This window comes from Zalophus californianus, chromosome 10 (assembly GCF_009762305.2).
Source record: "Zalophus californianus isolate mZalCal1 chromosome 10, mZalCal1.pri.v2, whole genome shotgun sequence".
Taxonomy (NCBI): Eukaryota; Metazoa; Chordata; class Mammalia; order Carnivora; family Otariidae; genus Zalophus; species Zalophus californianus.
The window spans coordinates 74,106,124-74,130,944 of record NC_045604.1 but is presented as its reverse complement, the minus strand read 5'-3'; the positions used below and the strand labels follow the sequence as shown (position 1 = coordinate 74,130,944).

The following is a 24,821-nucleotide window of genomic DNA, read 5'->3' as shown; positions in this document are numbered from 1 at the left end:
TGCAGCAACATGGCTAAACATACCAAGAAGGAATCGTCGGTAAATACAGGACCCATTATGGAGCCTCCCTCAGGAAAATGTTAAAGAAGATTGAAATAAGCCAGCACGCCAAGTTACATTTGTTCTTTCTGTGGCAAAACCAAGACAAAAAGACGAGCTGTGGGGATCTGGCACTGTAGTGCCTACATGAAAACCATAGCTGGTGGTACCGGGACCTACAACACCACTTCTGCCGTCACAATAAAGTCCACCATCAGAGGACTGAAGCAGTTGAAAGATCAGCAGAAGCCCCACCATTTGAAATGTTGCTAGCCTATAATAAATGGGTTAATTTATGTAACCAAAAAAAAAAAAAAAAGGATTTGATTTAGACACCACTCACCATTGTTCAGATAGCCTCAGAATACACATAGGAGCAGATAAGATTTTTTTTCTGATAACTTTCTGTCTTGCAACTTTCTATCTGTATCCAAGGTTGACTTGGTCAAACTAAGTCATATTTTCCTACCAGACTGCTATGGTCTGCACTGTATCACCTTAAAATTCATGGAGCTCTAACCCCCATGTGATGATATTTGGGGATGGGGCCTTTGGGAGGTAATTCAGTTTAGATGAGGTAATGAAGGTGGTCTACACATGATGGGGTTAGAAGAGATATCACACAGCTAGTTTCCCTTTGCTTCCTCTCTCCACCTGTATGCACCAAGGAAAGGCTAAATGAGGACAGAACACAAAGGAGGCCATCTGTAACCCAAGGAGACAAGCTTCACCAGACACGAACCCTGTTGGCACCTTGACCTTGGACTTCTGGTCTCCAGAACTGTGACAAATAAAGTTCTGTTGTTTAATCTACCCAGGGTATGGTATTTTGTTACAGCAGCCCACACCGACTATGATACGGATCAATACCAGCTCACAGTTGTGACGCCAACAAAGTGCTTAGGAACCCATATCTTCCTGAATTAGCTGACCAGGCCCTGTAGCTCACACTGGCCCAGCTCCCAGAAGCACCTCTCCCACACTCACCTCAAGGTATCAGACCAGCCCTCACCTAAGCAATAGCCCCAGAAGTAGCTCAGACAGAGCTTGCTGCCCACTGGCAGCTTCGTGCATCATTAGCCTCCTAAACAGGAGGCCAACCTTCAAATTGACCTCAGCCAAGATAGTCCATTAGCCATGGCCTGAGGCTTGCTAAACCATGAAACCAGGGGCCAGGCCTGGAGAAACGCTCCAAGGTATGATGAATATCATACCTCCCTAATCTTGCTCTCTGCTCTGGAGCCCTATTAGAGCCGGGGCTGGGAGAACATCTGATTCCCAAGCAATTCACCACCAATGCCCTGGCTACACAAGCTCACACGTGTGTGTGTGTGTGTGTGTGTGTGTGTGTGTGTGTTACAAGTACAGGTACACACACATCTCCCTGCTGAAAACCAATGGGAAAATGGAAGGGTAGCATGATATTCAGCAGCTACAGGTCTTAAGCAGTATGCCTGTCCCAGCTTCACAGAACGCAAGGGCAACACAGTTCTCACGTGACTTGGATTTTCTCCACTTCATAATTTTAGTGTGCATCTCTTAACTCTGTGTCTTTCTCCTAACTTCTAACTTTGGTGTCTCCTCACGAACTTTGTGTAAACCCAATTCTTACTTCTACCTTAGATAAATATACACACAGGGAGAGGCATAGATATAGCAATTCAGTGCAGCATTGTTTGTGATAACAATACATTTCTAAAAAATTTTAAACATCCACAAATAAAAGAATGGCTGAAATACTGAGTTTGAACACACAAATGCCCACAGGGGCCAGGGAAGTAATGAAAATGTATAAAGTGGGCAGCCTGTAAGATAATACGGAGTAGAGGGGCCTGTGTGGAAATTAGAGATTGCCTACTCTACCTAAAGCTATTGCATTTAATTTTTTAGAACAGCTTGATATGGTTCTGGCCAAACAAAATACATATGTAGTCTGGATGTGGCTGTTGGACTCCTAATTTATGATCTTCTAAGCCAAACCAATTATGATACACCCATATTATGAAATATTATGCACACTTAGAATATTATATTTTTCATAGTGTTCTGACATGAAAAGACTGGTACAGCATGTACGATAAATGAATAGGACACATAAAATTGTACCAATCTCTAAAAAAATAACCCTAAGGTCTATATGCATTATACATTCCTCCTTCCCTCCCTGCACACACATAGATATATGTCTGAAAAATGTCCAGAAGGATACTCATCAAGCTAACAAAAGGTCTACCTCTAAGGAGGAAACTGGAACTTGAGTGAGAATTGATGGGTTGAAGAAAGTTGTGGGGAACTTTCTCTGAATTGTTTGAAATTTTTTTCATTGAGAATGTATCCATGTATTATTTGTCAAGCTAACCATAAATTTAAAATAGGATAAAAATAAAGCTTTATAGTGCTTCAATATTAATAAGAGACTTCAGAGAAGTGCTGGGTTTCTTTTTCTCATTGAAGAGTGAACTAAACACAACTCTCACCCATTCATATGACAGAGTAGAAGCTGGATCATATGCTCATGATAGGGAGTGGTAGGGCTTGTGGCCAAATGGAGATAAATCATACTTGGATTTATAATTCCACATACTAGATAAATATAGGAAAAGCAAATGGTGAAAGTTACTAGAACCCTTTATATACTGCATTGGGGGTTGATATTATAGTTCTCATTCTGTTAGATTCAATTCTTTTTTTTTTTTTAAAGATTTTATTTATTTGACAGAGAGAGCACAAGCAGAGGGAGAGAGAGGGAGAAGCAGGCTCCCTGCTGAGCAAGGAGCCCGATGTGGGTCTCAATCCCAGGACCCTGGGATCATGACCCAGGCCGAAGGCAGCCGCTTAACCGACTGAGCCACCCAGGCATTCCTGTTAGATTCAATTCTAATACACATAGCTCAGGGCTTATTCAGGAATGTGGCACCCACAGACCTCAGGGGCCCATCTATGATCCGCTGAGGTATGTCGGGCACCTAGAACAGGCTGCAGAGGCCAGCTGCATGAATGAGGTTTCTCTGGGCTGCAGGTGTCAGGCTAGGCATTTGGCTTTTATCTTGTCAGCAGCAGCCATCAGAGGGTTTCCAGCAGGGGCTGATATGATTAGAGCCATCTTTGAGGTGAGCCATTCTGTGCACCAGCATAGGGCACAGAAGGGATGCCAGAAACTCCCGGCAGGACACTCCTTAAAGCTTTGTTCCAGCCATTTCCCATCCCTTTAATCATTTCCTTCCTCTTCTTCCATTTCTCTACATGTGTTTGAAATTGCAAAGGCCGACATTAAGGGTTTCCTCCTCGCTTGTGCTAGAAATTTGATGTGCATGATTACCTTGAGATCCTCACCTCAACTCTAGGAGCTGGCTCTCCTGCCACATTTGCAGATATTGGAAAGCTGAGGTTGAAATGCTAAGTTCCTTTCCACACTATAAAGTGTCAGAGGCAGGGTTTGAACACAGATCAGACATCAAAACTGCCTTCAAAACCCATGAAGGGATTATGCCTACACAATGGAGATATGGATTCCCTTCTGGAACTTCCCACAGATTAATAGGTACCAGGACTGTGTTAATTGATAGAAGGAAGATCACTGCTCAGGCACACCCACTTAGTCTCCTAAGCACCTGAGTCTGAGATGCCCAAATACCATCTGGGGCTCTATTGCTCGAAACTATTCAATCTTCAGTGCTGAACATTTTGGGGTACCACTATTTTAATTTTGCAGGGGTAGTGGTAGACAGGCCTTTTTTGGTAGTATGGGATAGAAACAATTCAAAATAGTCTAAAGACACAAAAGAATTTATTAGCTCATTTGACTGGTAGAGCTCACTTTAAATGGATCTAGATAAGGATTAAAGAGGCTAAATTACTTCTCAGTTAGAGCAGTGAACTGAACCCAGGTCTCTATGATTCTAGATAGCTTCATGGGGGCACAAGTGGATTTTGGGAAGCCTGTGGGTGCAGCCCTCCTACATTTGCCAGGGACACTGAAGCTGCAGCAACCAAATGTGTAATGGCTTGACACAACGTAACAATCCTAGGTGGAAGAACACATTAGAGGCCAGCTCTCCTACATACCATCATTCAGAGACCCAGGCTGAAAGAGGCTCTGCCATCTTTAATATGTGGCTTCCAAGGTGACCATGATCATCTTCATACCGGCCAGCCAGAAGGAGAAGAACACATGGAGGAACACTATGGTCGTCTTTATGAACCAGACCCAGAAAAATGTCATGCATTTCAGCTCATATTCTACTGGCTAGAGCTCAGTCATGTGGCCACATATAATGGCAAGGGTGTTTGTACATGTGGACAAGCTATACGTCAGAGGAGAAAATGGTTTTATAGAGTAGAGCTAGCAGGCCTGGCCACACCTCTTCACTGCAACACTGCCTTGCCCAAGACCCCTCTGCATGATTCCCTGATAGAAAATCCACTTCCATCCAACCTCTTCCAATTTCTCCTAGTGATTAATTTGGTCTGTATAACTCACAGTCTCTTGGTGCTGAGGTCCCCTCACTTTGCAGCTGGTCCTCTTGGGTGCACAAGCTACATGGCTCAAACCCAGCTCTTCTGTGGCATCCTCTTGACACAGAGGAGACTCACTGGTCAGTTTGCAAGAGCAAAGCTGAGACTGAAGCTGTTCCCTTCCTCCATACCACTCTCTGTTTTCTCCTCTGTTCGAATAAGCAGAAAGGGACCATCAGCAAAGAAGCTGCATGAGTAGACTGAGTCCTCTTATTGCTGGATCCCCAATATCTACAAGAGATCCCCTCAGAGTTCAGCTTTTCTTCAGGTTGACACTGATAATTCTCCTTTCTCTCTCTGAATCCTCTGATCTTCTGCTTCTCTATCTATAACAGAGCTGCCTTGTCCCTCTGACAGAGCCCTGAGGAGGTATCTGGGCCCTTGTGTTTGGCCCTCTTTTAAGTGTAAGAGATGCTCAGGACTCCTTTGTATTCAGTTATGATCCTAACGATCTATTCTGGGATAACACGAAACATTTTATTAGTCACCTTGACCAAAGGGGCCAGCAACAGGTTGTGAATTCTTCACCATACTGAGTCAACTCTTACTTGAACAGACTGAGTCTCTGGGTTGTTTTCTCTGGTGTACATAGAATAACTTCCAAGTGCTATCATCAAAGAATAATAAAGCAGAGACATGCTTGGGTTGTGGAATAAGACAAATGGGGTTCCTGCCACTCAGCTGCTGAGTGGCTTTGAGGTCACTTTCCTCATCTGAGAGAGTTTACTTCTCTCCCCACCCCCCACGTGGTGTTGGTTCCATGTTATTTCTTAAACAGTAAACACTGGCATCTGTCCCTGCAATGTTCTATCTACAAAAGTTGAATTCCCTGGAGACTAGGGACTCTAAACATGGTTGTGGAGTCAAGTTCTGGGTTCAAAACCTGTTTTTACCACTTTCTAGTATGTCATCTTGGGCACATGTACTGACTGAAATTAGCCACACATTCTACGGTACTTCTTCCACTGAGAGGTGGGGTCTATGTTCCCAATCCATGACTCTGGGTGGTCTCTAAAACTACCTTGACCAACAGCTTACAGCAGAAACTTACATGTTTCAGTTCTGGGCCAGCTTTAAAAGACTGGCAGCTGCTACTATTGTCTGTGGGGACCCTCTCTGAGTGCCCTCAGCTGCCACGTCAGAGGTCCAACTACCCTGAGACCACCAGGAAGAGGCCACATTGAGACACTTTGATAGAGAGCCCCAGCTGAGTCCAAACTTCCAGCCTCCCTGGACAACATGCCATCCACATAAGCCATCTTGGACCCTTCAGGCTGTCCGTCTGGCAGCTGAATGACACCAAGAAACCTCAGTCAGTCCATATCTGGCACACCCCGCCCAGATTCCTGACTCACAAAATCTTGAGCTATAATAAATGGCTGCTATTTTGAGCCACTAGGTTTTGGGGTACTTTGATACACAGAAATAATCACAACAAAAGGTACTTATCCTTCCCAAACCTGTAACTGTACACTTATGAAATGGAAAATACGTTTTTACAAGATCATTTTAATAATTAAGCAAAAAAAATATTCAAAAGTGCTTGACACGGTCCCTGGCACACAGTAAATGGTGAATTTATCCTTCCTTTCACAGAACCACGTGCTGTTCTTTGTGCATCTCTACATGTGACACTCCAATTTACTGTCAAGTGATGATGTTCAGGGGAGCTCAATTTGATTTCCAACTGGTAAAATGTATATGGGTTGCTCTGGAATCAGAAATCCCTGGGCTTTGTAAATACTTGCTCTACCACTTACAAGCTGTGTGCATGGTCAAGGGAAAGCTACTTCACTTCTCCGTGCCTCAGTTTCCTCATTTGTAAAACAGACACAAAAATCTATCTCACTGCCTTTTTGGTGTGGATTCATATGAATGTCTGGTATGGAGTTAGAGATGGAGATCAGATGGCTGTCATTTCAGTGAGTTTGGTGTAGTAACTGTAACAGCAGCAGTCCTAACACTTGGTATTTTGAGCTCCACTGCACTTAATGGAACAGTCGGTGAACAGACCACCCAAAGGGGTATCTTCTTTTCTTTTTTTTTTTTTAAAGCAGGCAGCTTCCTCTCTCCCTGCCATCCCTCTCCTCCATTCTAGCCCAGGACTTGGTTTCAGCCACTGAGCCACCAGAAACTCAGCCCAGATTTTTAAATGTGAGTGTAAAAAAGGAAAGAACCCATTCACAGATGATATTCACCACTCCCCCCCCAACCAAATTCCGTAGGCTCCAGACATGTCCAATGAATAAACGTCTCTTAAAATTCTTCTAGAAAATGCACAAGGTTTCTCTTAATAACTCTCACTGTCAGAAATGAAATATTTACATGCACTCGCTTCAAAATTCTGGCAGCTTGTAACCTAAGAATAGTTTTACTTATGGTGTTGAACAACTGCCTTAGGTCTATCTTGTGGATGATTCTAAGAGCAAGAGGATGCAGGGCAGAAAGAAGAAAGGAAAAGCCGCCTGTGGTGGGGAGGCTGAGCAGGAAGGGGCTGACAAATCCCTGCCCTTGGTTTGCCCTTGAAGTTGGTGTATTAGGAAGGTTAAAGTAGTTATAGCGCAGGGATGATGGGTGTCTGAGCTGTGACGAGCCCATCAGTCACTCTGACACGTGCCGGAAAACACCAAGAGATTACAAACATTATCTGAAGCTTAATTATGAGGCAGACAGGAGGCTGGGCTGGTGTGGGTAGGGGGATGGTAGGGCTTCCTGAGCCCATTCTCACCAGATCCTATAATCTTAGGGGGAAGTTGCTGCCACTTGTGTGTCCTTCCAGAGAGCCCCTGTTGCTTTTTAAGGTCAGGCTGCAAAGTTATAAAAAACTGAGATAAGTCTGTTTTCAAATTTAGATCAGAAATCTGGAAATGTAGATAAAGATCTTTAAAAAACCTTCTTTTTCTTTAACTCAGTAGCTCTGCTCCTGGGAATCTCTCCTAAGGACACACTGGAGATACAGCAAATGTCTGTGGCACAAAAGGATGCTTTGTAACATTTTTGTAATGGAAACTACCTAGTTGCCCAACAACAGGGGACCGACTCAGCTCACTGAGTCATCTTTTTCATGGAGAACTATATTTCTATTAAAGTAATGGTTAAGCAAAGTTTGAAATAACATGGGAAAAAGCTTATATATTAAGGGGGAAAAAACAGAATATAAATTACGTACATTACATGATTTCAATTATGTTAAAACATGAATAGGAGAAATGTGGGAAGGAAATACTAAAAATAATTAGTGGTGCTTTTCTTCAGGAGGTAAAATTGGATATTTCATTTTCATCTTTCTTTTTTCTATGTTTTCCAAGTTTTCTCCAGTTAAAAAAAAAAAAATGGACAGAAAGCTTTTAGACACCATCTAGTTCCTGCCAATCCTTTCAAATATTCTACCCATCTTCCTAATGAAATCTTCCCCACAGATTGGTGATCTAGAGCAAAGCTGGGCTAAGTGACTCCAAATGACACAAAGCAAAGAGACAAGGGATCTAACATTAGTTTTGCACACTTCATGTATCAGGAACTGTGATGTGAGTTTTGTTTATACTCCATCATTCAATCCTCGATTCTGCCAGGTAGGGGTTATTATCACCCTTTTATCAATACTACAGGAACTAAGAGCCCAGATAAGTCAGGAAACTTTTCTAGACAACGTAGCAATTAAGAGTCAGGGTAGGAATGTGAGCTCAGGTTGGCCTGACTCCAAATCCGTTCCCTTCCCTTAACCATCAGCCACAGATGGAGAGAAGCACAGGTGGTGCCCTAGCTGTAATAGCCCTTTCTTACAAAGCCCTTATGGTAAAATTCGAATTGCTATGGAAACATCTCTGGACTCCTCCCCCTCCCCCCGCCCCCCAGTATCTCCTTTCTTCATGGTCATGGTGCCTGGAATCCCATAATTGGAGATGCTTTCCCTCAGGTTAAAAAGCCCTAACTCTTGCCTCTACGCGTCCTTGGTGAAAATGCACATAAGGCTGGGAGAGGTGATCAGGCATAAGGCCTGAATAAGAATAGAGGAATAAGCGGAAGCTGGGGAAAACACACAATGACCTTGAATGTTTTGATGTTGGGGAGGGGAATGCAGGGCACAAGTCACACCCCAAGGCACATTCTAGGCATATAAACACTTACCATTTTTGGTTGCCCAGCATCTCAATTTCTGGGGTGCCTAGGTGGCTCAGTCAGTTAAGCAACTGCCTTTGGCTCAGGTCATGATCCCAGGTTACTGGGATGGAACCCCATGTTGGGCTCCCTGCTCAGTGGGGAGCTTGCTTCTCCCTCTCCCTGCCCCCTGCTTGTGCTCACTCTCTCACTATCTCTCTCTCTCTCAAACAAATAAAATCTTTAAAAAAAAAAAATCTCAATTTCCATTCCAAGAAATCACCTCCCCCCCATTTTTGTGTGGTCTCAGTAAGGAGGTGACTTGAAGTGGCCCTTTTCCCACTTCAGACATTGAAAGGGCAGATCCCATGATTCTTAATATTGGCTGCACTTTGTTTTTGTTTTAAGATTTTATTTATTTATTTGACAGAGAGGCATAGCGAGAGAGAGAACACAAGCAGGGGGAGTGGGAGAGGGAGAAGCAGGCTTCCCGTGGAGCGGGAAGCCCGATGCAGGGCTCGATCCCAGGACCCTGGGACCATGACCTGAGCCTAAGGCAGCCACTTAACGACTGAGCCACCCAGGCGCCCCTTGGCTGCACTTTGGAGTCAGAGCTGGACAAATGCTGCTGTCCAGGATCTGGCCCCAGGCATTCTGATTTCATTGATGTGGGGAGGGGACCGGGCAGTGGTATTCATTAAAGCTCTCCAGATGACTCTGATGAGCAGATAGGGTTGAAGACCACGAGGCTGGATGTGTCTTTTCAATCCCCCCAGGACAATGGGGATGTACATATGTCCAAGCACTGTCCCCCTCTCTCTTGAGATCTTTTGAATCAGTGACATGAGGAAGAAACAAATGGCTGGGGTATATTTATCCCATGAATGGTAGGGTTCTGCCCAGACCAGTTCTGCTATGAGAATATTCCTGCTTCCCAGAACTCCAGAGCTAGTTTGGTTCTTGCTTCTTTCCAACCTTTTCGTCTCCCTGCCTACAGATTCTGAGAGCCCCATTCCAACAAATTCCTTCTTGTTGGACCTCAGAACATAGTCATAAAAACTACAATGCAACACAAAAGGGTACATAGAGGTAGGCAGGATAGTGACCAGGACCACTAGAACTTCCTGCTAATAAATGATAGAAATGACTATATATACACCAAGATTCATGCTTCTCCTTCCATAATGTGGAGTTGCCACTAGGAAATGGCTGCCCAGTCAGAGACTACATTTCTCAGGCTCCCTTGCATCTAGATGGTGCTCTGTGACTAGTTCTCACCAACGGAATGAGACAAATAGAGAGCAAGTCACTTCTAGACCAAGGAGCTTAGGAGGCAGGTGCACCTCTCTCCAGGCATTTCTGAATACATTTATGAATATTTCCCCAGGCATTTCTAAATATTTCTGGGGCCCTCTGAGGACTAAGAGGAGGGGAACGCTATAAGATGGAAAAAGCCTGGATCCCCGAATCACCTTGTGGAGGGCTGTTGGAGCACCAGGGACAGCTGCACTATACTGCTAAGGAAGCAAAAAATAAACTGTACTGTGTTAAAGGACTAAAATTTGGGTTTTTTTTTTTTTTTTAACAGGGGGTGGTAGTATCCTAATACAGCTTCAAAGCCATAATTTGAAACCCAGCATCCTTAGCCAGAATTCCATCTTGCTCTCTACTGCCCACCCCCATGACTTGGCATCTCTGTTCTCTATTAAGCTGGACCAAGCCCAGACTGCTGGGCTCCCTTTTCTGAGGGCTCCTTCGAACAGTCCAACCTCTATCCCCCAAGGAGGGGTTCTTTATCTGAGGCATTGTCCACTCTACCAGAGATGTCCTAAAACATCTGTTGCTACAGATGAGGCACATCATCATCAGTGGAAATCACCAAGGCAGGCTGTGTGTTGTCAGGCATAGGTGTGCAATAAATGATTACATTATGTGGTCAGGCCAAGGGGTCTGCCTCAGGCTGAAATGCGATCCTTCCTGCCAAACCCAGGGAACCAAGGGTCAGGGCAGGCCAAACCCCAGTCTAGAGGTCTAGCACATTTACCAGATTTTACTCTCACCCCGAATCTTTTGGGAAACTTAACTGTGCAATCTTGACTTTTCATAATTCCTCCTGGCCACTCCCAAGCAATTTCCATGCCTAGTTGGAAGATTATAGACTTGCCCAACTCCAGGACACAAAACACAAGCTGAGCCTGAAATGGTGAATCTGAGCCTCCATCTTTCACTTCAGTGTGCCTACTCCCTCCCTGCACTGCCCCCATTCAGCTTACACCTCATTGGCCATCCTCTCTCTCCACATAAGAGGTCTCTTTTTCTGGGACAGGTCTCATCTGTCAACATACATTTATCTTACAGTGAGGTAAGTCCTATAACCAACGTATCCATAGTGAAATATCTCATGAATCCAGAGAGAATAAGATCAGAACATAAGGAAGAGAGAAAAGAAGAGGCATAGAAGTAGGTCTTAAAGGATGGGTAGAAGTGGGGACGCCTGGGTAGCTCAATCAGTTAAGCATCTGCCTTCAGCTCAGGTCATGATCTCAGGGTCCTGGGATTGAGCCCTGCATTGGGCTCCCTGCTCAGCAGGGAGTCTGCTTCTCCTTCTGCCCCTCCCCACTGCTTGTGCTCTCTCTCTCAAATAGATAAATAAAATCTTTTAAAAAAAAGGATGGGTAGAAGTGCACTGGAAAAGAAAGTGAGTGTTGGTTGGCAAGGGCTTACAGCTGCCACCTTCTCTGGAGACTCACACTTTGCCCAAAGATGCCAGAGAGGATATGCTCTGACCCTTCTCTCCCCAGGGGCAGCCTGAAGCCAATGACTGGTACCGTGGTGTAAATGTGTGTTTCCCTTGCTCCAAGATGTGGAAACTGTGTGGTGCTTCTCACACTCCAGAACTCCCTGTGGGCTCAGGCTGAGGCTCAGTTTCAGCTAAAGGGCACTCCTAAGAGCACTCCAATACTCAACTGCACAAGAATCACATCGCAGTTCCGCCTCTTGAGAACGAAACCTAAGGCAAGGAAGGCAGGCATCCTAAGTAGCATAGACAGCATGGACAAATGTTTGGTCACAAAGACTAATGTGCTTCTGGAAGGTCAGGAAGCTTTCCTTGCAATACTGTTAATTACGGGGGAAAAAGTTTACTAAGGGTTATCCCGTGGATTAAAGAAAAAACTGTTCTCGGTATTCTTAAACATTATCTCAATCCTCAGCACAGCTCTACAGTGTGGATTCTTACTGCCCCAATTTTTAAAATGCTTGGTCAAAGAGGTGAAGTAATTAGCCCCAAATGGGATGTATGGCTAATAAGTCGTGGAAAGGCAACTTGAATTCAGGTGGGTCTGATTATAGGACCCCTGCTCTCCAAACATAATGTTCGAAACATTCAGAACCTATTTACACCTGGGTTATTACATCCTGCTTCATTCACTCACCAATCTGCCCAGCAATGAACAATTCCTTTAGAGCACTGTACACAGAACCTCAAGTTTATGGTTTCTCTGTCACCTTTGAGTGCACATGTTCAATGACTCTTTTTAAAAGGACACAGTACTTACGGAGCCAAAATGAAAAAGGACAGCATGAAGGAATGCTCAGAACTTCTGATCGCACAGAGATGACATAATTTATGTTTCACCACTACTGTCTCTGCTCTGCCCACTGCAATCTCAAAATTGAGGAAGAACTTGGTAATTGCTTCAGCGGGGCTGGGCCTGCAGGTGACTGCTTACTTTTCTTATTACCTTGTCCTGCATAGTGATCCTTGAGTATTTCAGCTTCTTTGGCAGGGATGGCAGGTTTTAGGACATCTCTGGTAGAGTGGACAATGCCTCAGATAACATACAGAGGAAAATTAAGGAGGTGGGGGGTCTTGGTGAAAGGTCTGTAGGCTAAAGGCAAGATGAGGGTGACACTATCATGCTGGGCAGGCACCTCCACTGCTGGCTTTGAAGGTTAAGGCAAAGTGCCCACTGTACGCCTGGGAAGAGCAGCTCATTTCCAGTTGGGCAATGATCTATAGCACTGATCTGAATGGACACCAGTATTCCTCTTTCCTGGTGTGGAACACAATTCAGAATCATATGATAACTATCAGGGATGTTATTGTCATAACAGAATCCAGCAGGAGTCCCGGATTATTGGGATGATTTTTGAGGTTAAGCCCACAAGCAAAGTGTGCAAAAGGGAGGAATGAAGGAGGCCTGGGAACGGGGGGAATAGGGAAGCCGGGATTGGCAGATACAGGAGGGCACCAGGTAGCCATGGCTTGGTTTGGCTCAGGGGATGCATGAGCCTCCAATAGTGCATCACAATACATCCAATATCATTCTCCAACCAGGCTGCACACCTGTAGTCCCAGCCACTGAAAAGTTGTCTTTTGTCACTTTCCCAGGCTGAGCTGGCTATTTCCGTGGCTGGTGAGTCAAATCTTGGGAGTCGGTGGGTGAAGAAAACCAAAGAGATGAGGCATTGGAGTTCACCTGCTTGAGTTCAATATCAGCCCCGCCCCTTACTAGCTGTGTAAGCTGAGGTAGGTCATTAATCTCTCTCTGCCTCAAATTCCTCATCTGTTAAATGGGACTATATAGGGCTCTTTAAGGAGTAAGCAGAGTAACAAACATGAAGCACTTAGAACAGTTCTTAGTACAGAGTGAAGATGGAATAAGTGTTGCCTACTGTCATTATATATTATTACTGCTTCTGCTGCTATTTTGTTAAAAACCCTAGCACAGTGTTAGTGCTAACACAGGATATTAGCAATTGGTATTTTTGTTCTTCTTCCTTTTTCTAAATAATTCCAAAGAATGAAATTACTGGTTCAAAGGGTGTGAGTGAGTGTGTGTATGTCTACCCATGTTCTTAACATGCACAACAGCATTGGCACCATTTTCTTTCTGGCAGGTAATTCCCACCCCTCTTTTCTTCCACTCCCCCCATTACCTCCAAGAGATATCTCAGATTCATCTACCTTTTTCCCTCCCTCACACTTAGTCCAAACACTATCCTTCCTTGTCTGGGTAAGAGGGATAAGATCACTTAACCAGTTAATTGAAAGTCCCCATCCCCTCTTAGCCACTGGGACTGTGGAGCCATCCAGAGACCAGATCCCCAGGCTGGGTTCAGAGTAAATAGGATTACCTGTGATGGCAGGAACTGGTGGAGACAGAAGGTGTTTCAAAACTTAATCAAAAATTAATTAGAAAAAGAAACAAGCCAAAGGACAAACATCTGTGAGCAGATGATGTGCAAAGGCAAACAAATCCAATATATAACATTCCATTTGAGTTAGGAGCAGGATCCTGCTGGGCTGCACTGGGAGTAGCTGGAAAGCTTTGAGTGGAACAAAAAGCCTTCGTGTTTACTTCTCAAGAATAAATGACAGTGCAACTCTAAGCTCTAAAGACTCTGGAGGAGAGGGTCTCTACACAAGATCACACACAAGCTGCCGGGAAGCTGTGCCTCAGGGAGGTACTAATAAATAATCCTCAGAATACGCACTAGCCAGTCCTCCAAGTGAGGAGGGGATCCCAAGCAGGAGCAAAGCCTTCTCAGGCAGTCAGAGCTGGGGGACTCGCCCGCACCCCACATCTGTTTTCCAGACAGGAATAGCCGAGCCTTGAAACCATGTCAGATGGAAATCAGAGGCCATGGGTCACTGAGACGAGCCCTGGAGTGTGGACTTGGAATGCCTTTCTGGGAGAAACTGGATATCTGGAAATGAGTTTCTAATAGAGGTTTGTAGCAAATGCATGAATACCTTACACGTATCCCCTGGCTGTTCCCACACCAGGGTCTTCACACAGCACCTGTCAGTCTCTCTCAGAGGCTTTCTCTCACCGCAGGGGTGTGCTTCTCCATGCACATGACAAGCGGGCAGGGTATCAGCACTAACGACACAGGAACATCCCTCAACTAATAAGGCTGTGCCCCTAGCAGTGACAACTCTGAAACAACCCTGCAGCTCCACCCACCGGTCCAGTTGGTATTGAGCCCCAGTTGCCCACAGGGTGACCTGCTCCTTGAAGTACCTGCATTGGCCTCCTCACTTTCCTCTCCCTTCTTTCCCCAACTGCTTCTTGGGGCCACCCAAATAAGCCTATCTTGAGGTCTGCTTCTAGGGATTCACACCAAGACAACGATGTTGGTGGGGGGTGGACAGGTTTTGGGTCAATGACTTGGTTAAGTAAGGGATGCAGTACACGAACTTGTCTATAAGTCAAAAAGAGCCCCATGGGGACTCTGGTGGCCTCAAGCCTCCTGTTTGGATCAACCACCCAGTAACCCTTATTACTGCCACTTCCCAGACCCATGTAACCCCTGAAATCAGGTCACCCCATTGTTCCTCAGGTCAAGGAACTCCTCCTTGCAGGAAGCTAAAATTGGAAAGATAAATGTCATCTTATCTCTAACCCTCCGAGACTCCAATGGACCCTGCCCTCTTCTTGATGGGAGACCAAGGACTCAAGGGTTCTTCCCTGCCTTTCCTGCTCCTCTTGCCTTCCACACTGTGGTCTCTCATACCTGGTGCTCCTGCCCTGCTCCCAACCCAGCTTATTCTCATGAATAAGTCTGGTTTGTTTTTTTTTTTTTTTACATTCTGGGCATCACCTACTCCAGGAAGACTTCTCTGCCCTCATTGCCAACTTTAAACAGCAGCCAATGCTTTCATGTTATTATAGAGATTCTTGCACAGGGCATAAACATTTACCCACAGTTCCAAAGCAGACTAGTCTTTTAACCTAAAAATATAAAGTTCATGGTATTTTGGTGGTTCCTGACCCTAGAACCATGTGTATGTGTACGTGTATTTCTGGGTAGAGGATCAATCACTTTTTTCTGATTCTCAAAAGGTTTTTCCAGAAAATGTCACAGCCACTGCACTACTGTGAGCTCCTGATAGACTAAATAATGCCTTATTTAATCTTGTATCCCCAGAGTGCAGCCCAATGCCTGGGCAATCACAGGCACTGTGTTAGCAACACTAAGGGCTAATGTAGTTTTACTGTTTATTCTGAACCAAGCATTGTATTGGTCTATTGGTTTCAATGACTCCCATGACAACCCTAAGAGGTGGCTGCTACCTCTGTTGATGGGATAAGGAGACTCAGCTGTGGCAGAGGAGCTGGCCCCAGACCCCACAGATGGAAGGCTTGGTGTTGAACTTGAAGGCAGGTTAGCCATGCTCTGAGCACTTTTCTGAACGTATCAAGAAAGAGTTAATGAACAAACATCATTCATCTCATAACTGTGTTGTTCCTCCAGCTCTTAGGCAGCCCTGTAACACACCTCAGGTAAAAATCTCAGGTTTCAGTAAGGCCCTGAAATGTCCACCAATGTCTGCCTCATTTTTCTGGAGCTCCTATAAAATCTGGAAATGGCTCTCTCTCCTATAACATCTGTGAATGCATGGCTATCAACATCTAGTTTTAGATCTTTACCATTTTTTTTTCTTTTTACAAATAATTGATGTGAGACCCCAAAGGTTATGTGGCTTGCTCGAGGCCATGCAGTGAGTTAACTGCAGAGCTGGGAGTGGAAGCTAGGTCCTTCCTATTCCCAATTAAATGCCCTCCCTCCTACTTTTCCCAGTGCCAGCGTCTTCGTCAAGATGATCACTAATGTGTTTCCCACCTGAAAGTCATGTGTTTCTCAGTGCAACAAGGCTCCCTGAGCCAGTCACAAAATTCAATTTCATTCCTCAAATGACTTTCAGAGAACAACCTGGCCTGTGCATATCCGTGCTAGGATTCTCTACTCCATGCTATAAGGGTCAACGTTCTCCTGGAGGCTGTCTCCCTCTTCTCTTCTCAGTACCTGCAGGCTATGGCTAAGGGAATGGAGAGAGATTGATGGCCATCTGTCAGGGCTGCTCTGTGTGGCTTGGGCCCGCATGTACTAACTGATTTATCGACTAATAATACAGTTTATGTGCATGGCTGGCTGTTTGCAAAAGCATTTCTTTTCCACAGCTGCTTTGAAGGAAATTCCCAGTCCCCAGTGAAGCGGGCAATGAGGGTTTGCTAAGAGCTCATGCAGGGGACCATGTGGTTCCTCACATCCACTTATTGTGCAAGGACTCTGAAGTGAAATATCCTTGGTCACCTAAAGCATCAGGGCCCAGTCCTTAATTTAATAAGAAACAGCTGGAACTCTGCCGATGGCGGCAGCTGAATGTGGTGGAGAGGAAAAGGGTACTGCTGGTCCTCCAGACAGGGGATGCCCTGGCTCCATCACGAACTGGCTCTGCACTCCTGGGTGCATCACTTCACCTGTCCAAGCCTCTGTTTCTCCACCTACCTATCCCATGGGAGCAGAAAATCTTCCTTACTAGCTATAGAGGAATAAATGAGACCCCTGGCACTAAAGAAACACTGGGACAAGTGTTTAGGGACAGAGTTAACAGAGCACATAAAACATGATTAACAAGTTTCTTTCTCTTCCATGCCTCTTTCCCCCATTATTTCCCACCATTTCTAGAATGGGAAGGTAGAAGGAGCTGAGTACAGGGGTGTCCCTTCCTCTGCTCCTCCCCCACTTCTCTACTCATCACAGGTTCTATTACTGAATGTCTACCATGAGCCACATGCTTCCTCTGTGCATTTTCTCACTAAATTCCTACCATATTTCCCTTAAAGGGTGAATGGTGTTTCCCTTTTCATAAACCAACACTGTCCAAAAGAACTCTCTGTGATGATGGAAATGCACTCCAATACATTAGCCACCTGCCATGTGTGGCTACTGTACCCTTGAAATGTGCTTAGTGTGGCTGAGGAACTAGAGTTTCGATTTGAATTAATTCACTTATATTTAACTAGCCACATGTAGCTGTGGCCACCAAATTGGACAGCATAGTGACAGATGGGAGTAAAGAAGAAAAACAAACTGAAGTTTGAAGAAGTTAAGCAACCACCCAAGGTCATAAACCTGGGTGAAGGTGGAAGTGAGAGCTGAATCCACACTTGCCACTAGCCTCCTGTGTCCATCTCCTAAAGCAAATGGTCAGGCTGGCTGAGGACTTGCTCTGACGTGCAAACTGAGAGCTGAAACTCAAGATAGGCTGGGAAGAAATACTCCCAGCACTGGGGAATTGGCCCAGAAGGAGAAGGAAATGAATATTCAGAGCAGATAATGGTTGTGGAAACGCTGTGTAAACTGTGAAGTGCTGTCTCAGGGTGGGGGTTATTAATAATACCCCTTGGCACTGACTTCATGGCAAAGCTTTCCTGTCCCTCTCCACATCCTGCTGCTCTGTTAATCATTAATTAAAGCTTAGGGGATTTGGGAATACAGGCCTCTGAAATTTGGACTAAACCCTCCATGTTACTGGAAAAAAAAAAAAAAAGAATCTCGGATAATTAGCTTTTCTTTCCCTAAATGCTTTTTGGGTCTCATTACAAACGAAGTGCTGGGCTAATATACCTTGTGTTGTGAATGCTTCACAATTCCTGCTAATTGAATTAAACCCAATTCTCTGCAAATAAACTCTTGGTGTTCTTAATGGCAAATAAGGAACAGAGCTGTTTCTTTTTGGAACGGGTCATTACAAGGCCCTAATTACCAGGATCTCAATGTGTAACGCAAACCGCCTTTGTGTTGGCTCCTGACAATGACGGCTCTGTTAAGATCAAAGTCGCAATGTGCCCTTGGAAGCTTCTCTCTCTTTTTATTCCACTTCAAAATGTTTAATAATGACTAATCCAATTTCTAAGATGGCAGAGAAAGGACAAGAGAACAGAAGTCCACTTTTTTTTTTTTTTTAATTCAGGACAACTATTCCGAAACTGACGCACTGCTAATTTTTCCCCCTCTCTTTTTTCCTTGGACACTGCACATTTTGAAGTTGCTGGTTAATGAAGGAATCTGTACCACCAGAGTTGCACGCATGTCCAAGGTGAACAGAGGAGCTGCGTGGAGTAATCAGATGTCAGGCAGGAAGATGGATACCGTTGTTCCCACATGGCCCAACACCTTTATCAATAATGCAATGCCAATTACCTTGGGGACCAACCTTGACTCCTGTGGGATGGGAAACTTTATTCCAGGACTCTTTAGAACAGCATATATAATCAGCCACACCAACCAGATTTTAAAATGCAGTACGCGTCATTTCTTGCTGGCAATTCTGCACTGATGTGTGGGTGGAGGATCTGAGTTTGAGATTTCAAAGGTGGATAAAAAAGTTTAACATTAATGGTAACTGTCCTTTGTGTACAGGTTTTGGGATGGGGGAAGGCTAAGGTTCCTGGCTCTCTGAAATGCTAAGCCATCACCTTACAGCCACATAATCCCTTTGCTGTAGCAGAACCAACCAAGTAGAGATCATCTGGGCAGCTTAGAAATGGGGTTCCCATCTTGTGCCCTCCAAACTTTCTCACTCATCTCAGTCTTCCCAAGACATTATGTTCATCTCCCTGGGAAAGCTCTCCTGATCTTCTCTGAAGGCAAAAGTCTTAAATTCAGCCTCCCGAATCCAAGGAAGACACCCTCATCAGAGCTTGTTTCCCACTTCTCTTTGCTTCTATTGCATTTTTCTCTCTCATCTGTGCCTGAGGCAACATGGCAGAGTGGGCGTGTGGACTTCAGAGAAGGACAGCCCGGGGTTTGGATCTTAGTTCTGCTACTTATAGCTGCATAGCTTGGGGCAAGGTAGCTCACCTCTCAGAAGCTCTCTTTTTTCATCTAGAGAACAGGGATGCTAATAGCTACCTTGCTTCAAGGAATGGTTTGGGCATAATTTGTTAAAAATAATAACGTGGATAAGGTGACTAGTACACAGGAGATGCTCAATAAATGGAATCCAACTATGCTCTTATTATAAGGCTAACCCTTGTATTCTGATTACTTCCTTAGATGTCCATTTCCCCACAGAGCAATCAATTCTCTGAAGGAAAGACACAGAACTCATTAACTCCTATATTTAAATACCCCAGCACCTAGCAGAGAGCTGGGCATGCCCTTGGCTTAAAAAACATTTACTTAATAAATTAACGAATAAATGGATAAATGAATGAACATCTGCAGCAAGCATTTAGGAAGTGAAATTAAACAGTGCCTGGCATATAGGAGGTGCTTAATAAGTGTTTATAAATGAATGAATGAATGAATGAATGAATGAATGAATACCTAAACCAAACATTCAAAGATTTAAATGAAAATCAAATTGAAGCACTTTGTGATTTCCCACAGAGAGAACAAAATTCTCCCAAACCCTCTTGCCAGAAGCAGCTCGCGTCAGCTTATGGAGGAACAACAATGTTAAATTATTGCTTAACTACTTCTCATATGATGATCTCCCGCATCTCGCCAGGAAAATCATCAGCATTCTCTCGGTGCTGGGAACAGCTGCAGTTAACATGTTTGGGGCGCCTTTTCAACACGATTCCCTCTAACAAGTCCGAACTTGATTTCAGCAGCTCCATTTCCTTTTCACTCTGGAGATCTCTCTCCAGGAACCTAAATGCCAAGTCCGTGGTTCAAGAAAGAGATTCGCCATCTCCCTATGGGCAGGATAACAGCGACTGGCATCAACACAGGGAGAGGAAGGGGAGGGTGGGGCATGGGTGTGACTCTCACAGATGATGGCACCTCCAATCTTCCCAGAGCAAAGGCATAGTGGTGTTTAGTGTCCAGGGCTCCACAACAGCACTCCCTACCCCGGTGGCACCTGGAGGAAGAGGGGAAGGGAAGGTGTGCAGACCATCCTCCATGCAGGGAGCCTTCTGCTCTTTCCCTTTACTTTAAGTGCTTCCAAGCCAAACGAAGACAACACTTTTAAAAAAACATACTTCAACAAGCCTTAGCTACTAGTGAAGTGCTCCCTATAGCATCCTTGAAGAACAATGGCCAGCTTTAGGAGCACTCCAAGGGCAAGAAGCTTACTGCCCCCCCACAACAGCAAAGGAGCCTGGAAGAGACCAGGACATTCAGAAGCAAGACAGGCACAGTGTCTCATTTGCAGGAAGGCCTCTGACAGCCCAAACTCTTGCCCAGAGCAACCTGAGAGGTGCTCCTCTAGGTTTTACCAGTATGTTTCCCACGGTGGGGGGCTCACTACCTCCTCAGGTAGATGGCCAGGTCCATGCTGGAGCCCATTTATTGTTAGAGGGCTCTTTTCCTCTGCTGTGCCCCCACACACCTCCAGGTAACTTTGACCATTGGCCTCACCTCTAACTAATAACCTAGGTCTTCATCCCTGTGACATCCCCTCACATTTATGAAGCCCAGATTCTCATCCTAACAATTCCTTCCTCCATCCAAGCCCTTTCTTCCAGAACTGTGTTTATCTAAAAACTGTGATGACACAGGGAGAGCTGTGTTCCAGGTGTTCCTAAGGCACAGGAGAGAAGAGGTGCAAAGCCAGGTCACCTTCAGGCCAGCCAGCATGGGATGGCTTTCCACTCGGCAGAGCAGAGCTACTCTGGAGCCCCAGCCTCATCCCATGTGCCACCAGACACCAGGGAGAGGGGGTGGCCTCTCTAGGAGTGGCTTTGTTCTTCCAGACTCTTTAGAAGAGCTGTCTGATTCACTGCTGTGCAGATGTGCTGCCTCTGGTTCAAGTAAGGACAGAACTGCAGGGAGGTGGGAAAGGCAAGAGGAAGCTAGAACTGAGATGCCAGAATACTGTCCTATATTTGTCACCTGGTTCGTGACACAGTGCCCAAGTCACTTTCTAAAACATAGTGGGGACCTAATGACTCTTTGCTGACTTTGGATGTGGGGAAATTGAGGGAGAGTGTTATTGAGTTAGATATTAAATGGACTGCGAGCAACAGACCATGAGTGTCTTGGTTACTATTCCCAGGTTCTAGCACATCTCCGGCACAGAGCAGATGTTTATGGCAGACACCGTTGGCTATTTATCCAATAGCCATTCCAAACACCTTCTCTCTTGTCTGCCTTAGCTTCCCAGTCGTGATTGCCCTGAGGGGTGACCAGGAGACTGATACTACCCAATGAGCTGCAAGAGGAGGACTGCCAGTGAGGGCATCTTCTCAGAAAGCCATTCTTCAGATAAAAAGAGCTGCAAGAAGAAAAACCTCCCATTCATCCACTTTCCTGCCTTGAAACTCAGTGGGAGGTCATGATGCCTGGAGCTTGGGCAGCCAAGGACATGAGGATGAAAGTGATTGCTGGGGTTGTTGAAGCAAAATTGTGGAGCAAAGTTTGGATTCTTGATGCTGTTGAACTAGTCCTGAACTACCTGACTCCAGTCTTGTTGAATAAGAAACTCTGGGCCAGTATTAATAAGCTTCTGTTGCCCAGCTGCGTTGTTTGCAGCTCAGAGCACTCTGGGTGATGCAGCACCCGATAACTATTTAACTATTTAAGTTATCTTGGGGTAAGGGTGGGAAGTTCGGGGGGTGGTTACAGGAAGTCTTCACCTGATGAGCCAGGACTAGATAATGCCAATGGGATGCTTAATGGCTGGGGAGGGGCAGGGGCTGAAAGAATTATGGCCATAAAATGAGAAAATGGCTTTGGACAGAAAGTAGGTCCTTGACAAAACCCTCAGTTCCCTCCCAGTTAAAGATATCAGATTTCTGGTTTCAATTTTCTTCGGCTTTTAAAGACTTTTTCTCTCTGATAGGTGCTGAGCAGAGGGTGGTGAAATTTTTCTGGGGACTGAGCCAGTCAAAATGTGGCACAGAGCATGGACTCTAGAACTAGCTAATTGGAGTTGAGTCGAGTCTAACTCTAAGTCAGGGTTTTTCAACCTCGGCACCATTGACATTTGGGGCCAGATAATTCTTTGCTGCAGAGGCTCTCTGGGGCATTATGTTGATCAATATCCCTAGTCTCTACCATTAGATGCCAGGAGCACCCTCCACTCTGAATTGTGAAACCAAAAATGTTTCCAGAATGTTGTCAAATGTCCCCTGCCTGAGAAGCACAGTTCTCTAACTGATCGTGAGTATAGAGACTGATGCTTCTGGCCTCCTTTGCCTCATCTGTAACATGGGAATAATAAAAGAACTACTTCATAGGGCTGCTGTGAGTTCAAGAGGTCTTCTGCAAAAGATGCTTAGTCAAGATTAACTATTATTATGATTACTGTTCTTTGAGGTAGATTTTATTGTGCTTGCTTCATAAATGGCATTCACCAATATTAGAGCTGTAAGGAATATAGGTATTCATTGATCCAAGCTCCCATTATCCACATAATGAAACACAGATAAAGAGAGAGAAGGTGACCTGGTCAGTGTCACACAATAAGTAAACACCAGCCCCAGAACTAGAGTCCAGATATCTTGAATGCAGGGTGAACCCATGTTGTCTTTTTCTGAAGTGGAAATCTGAGCCAGCCTTCCCCAGGATCTTTGCCTTGCCTCCCAGAAAATCTTCAAATCCAATGAATTTAAGGGTATTTATTGGGAACATACTTCATACCCAGGTAAACACCAGAGATGCAGTGATCAGTAAGATAAGCATGGTCTACCCAACCCTTGTGGAAGTCTAGGTGGGAAAGCCAACATTATACAAATAATGACTGGTGAGCTATATTGAAATCACATGGAGCCCTGAAATTAAACCAGGAATGGAAGTAGACCCAGAAAACTCCAATTCTGTCAGGAACCTCCCAGGACACAGGAGGAGGCTGGCTTCACGCAGCTGGCTTTCCTGAAAAGGCATTTCTGCCCCTCCTGCCCCAATAATAAGGTGTGGGTAGTAACTGGTGGAGCTGGGAACAGGGAGATGTAAGGAATGGGTCTGGGAGTCACTGTGATTCTGAGGCTTACGTAATTTCTGAGAAAGCTGTCTCTGATCAGATTTGGATGGGGACAAAAGAACAAAACATATGGCCAATAAGATCACTTAGGATTCTGCCAGCTGGACAAACCCTCATCTTAAGTTATTCCAGGACACTTGAGGGTATTTCAGTAGAGGGAGCAGTATGTGTGTCTTCAAGAAACTGAGTAAAGTCTAGTAGATCTGGAATATAATGATCATGTGCAAAGGCTCCATGGAGGAGAAGTAGGGGTTGGAAGGGGCAGTCAGGAAGATGACAGGATTCCACGGGGGCTGGAGCAGAGGGGGTGAGAGGGACAGTTGTAGATGATGAGGCCAGAAGTGTGGAGAGAGTCCTCCAAATCATGTTAGGGAATATGGATCCTTCTGGAGGTACCAGGGCCACTGGAGGGTTGTAGGTAAGAGCACTGCATGATCCAGTTTCCATTAGGGACACATCCCTTAGGCTTCAATGTGGAAGATGCATCAGGGGAAGGATGGAAATGGGAGACAAGTGGTGCAAAGAGCCTTGGAAAGAAAGAGGTGGCCTGGGCTGGTGCAGAGTCATGTTCTCAACCAGGCAATTTTGACCTCCGGGGAACATTTGGCAATGTCTGGAGACATTTCAGGTTGTCACAACTTGGGGGGGGGGGCAGGGGAGAGTACTACTGGTTTCTAGTGGGTAGAGGCCAGAGATTAGCTAAACATCCTAACAGTGCACGGGATGGTCACTCACAACAGATAATTATCCAGCCCCAACATGGCCAAAGTGCCAAAGCTGAGAAATCCTGGCAGAGAAAATGGAGAGATGGAGAGGTGGTTTTGCATTGAGTTTAGAAGGCAGAAATGGCAGACTTGGTGATGAATTGTATGTGGAGGGCAAAGAATAAGGAAGTATCGGAGATGGCTCCTAAGTACCAGAGTGGATCACAGTTCCACCCACTGAAATGGGGAGCATGGAGGAGGAGCAAGTAAGGGTTAAGGATAAACAACTCATTTGGGGACATCTTGAGGAAAGTCTCCTGGGTATGTACAGGGGAAAATTGCCTCGACCTCCCCAGCTGGATAAAGGGTCTCAGCAGCGGCCTATGCCCTCATACTGAGCTTCTCAGCTCCCTAGGCCTCCCATATCCTGGGCCCACCCCCCTCATGTTTCCTTCCTGGTTTTCTGGCTCTCCAGACCAGGATCTGGCTCTCCTGGCCCAGCCTTGCCCCTCCAGCTGCAGAGGCCACGTCCCCCTTGTCAGCAGTGGTGGCAGAGGCAGACAGAGCTGCCCTCCCATCCCTCAGACTTCAGTCATCCCACAGCCTCACGACTAATTAAACATCTGCTGCAAGCTACAATTTGCTAAATTGCCTCACACTCTAACTTCTGGCAGGGACTAATCTGAGTTCTCAACTTGAAGCCCAGAGCCTTCCTCCAAGCAGCATCAGCCTCCTAA

The 24,821-nt window shown here is 45.3% G+C and overlaps 1 protein-coding gene across 12 annotated transcripts in view; it reads right to left on the bottom strand.

Annotated features, from left to right (window-relative positions):
- The window catches only part of RBFOX1 (RNA binding fox-1 homolog 1), a 2,051,181-nt gene that overhangs the window by 1,552,396 nt on the left and 473,964 nt on the right, over positions 1–24,821 (bottom strand). The gene's annotated exons all lie outside the window — the stretch shown is intronic.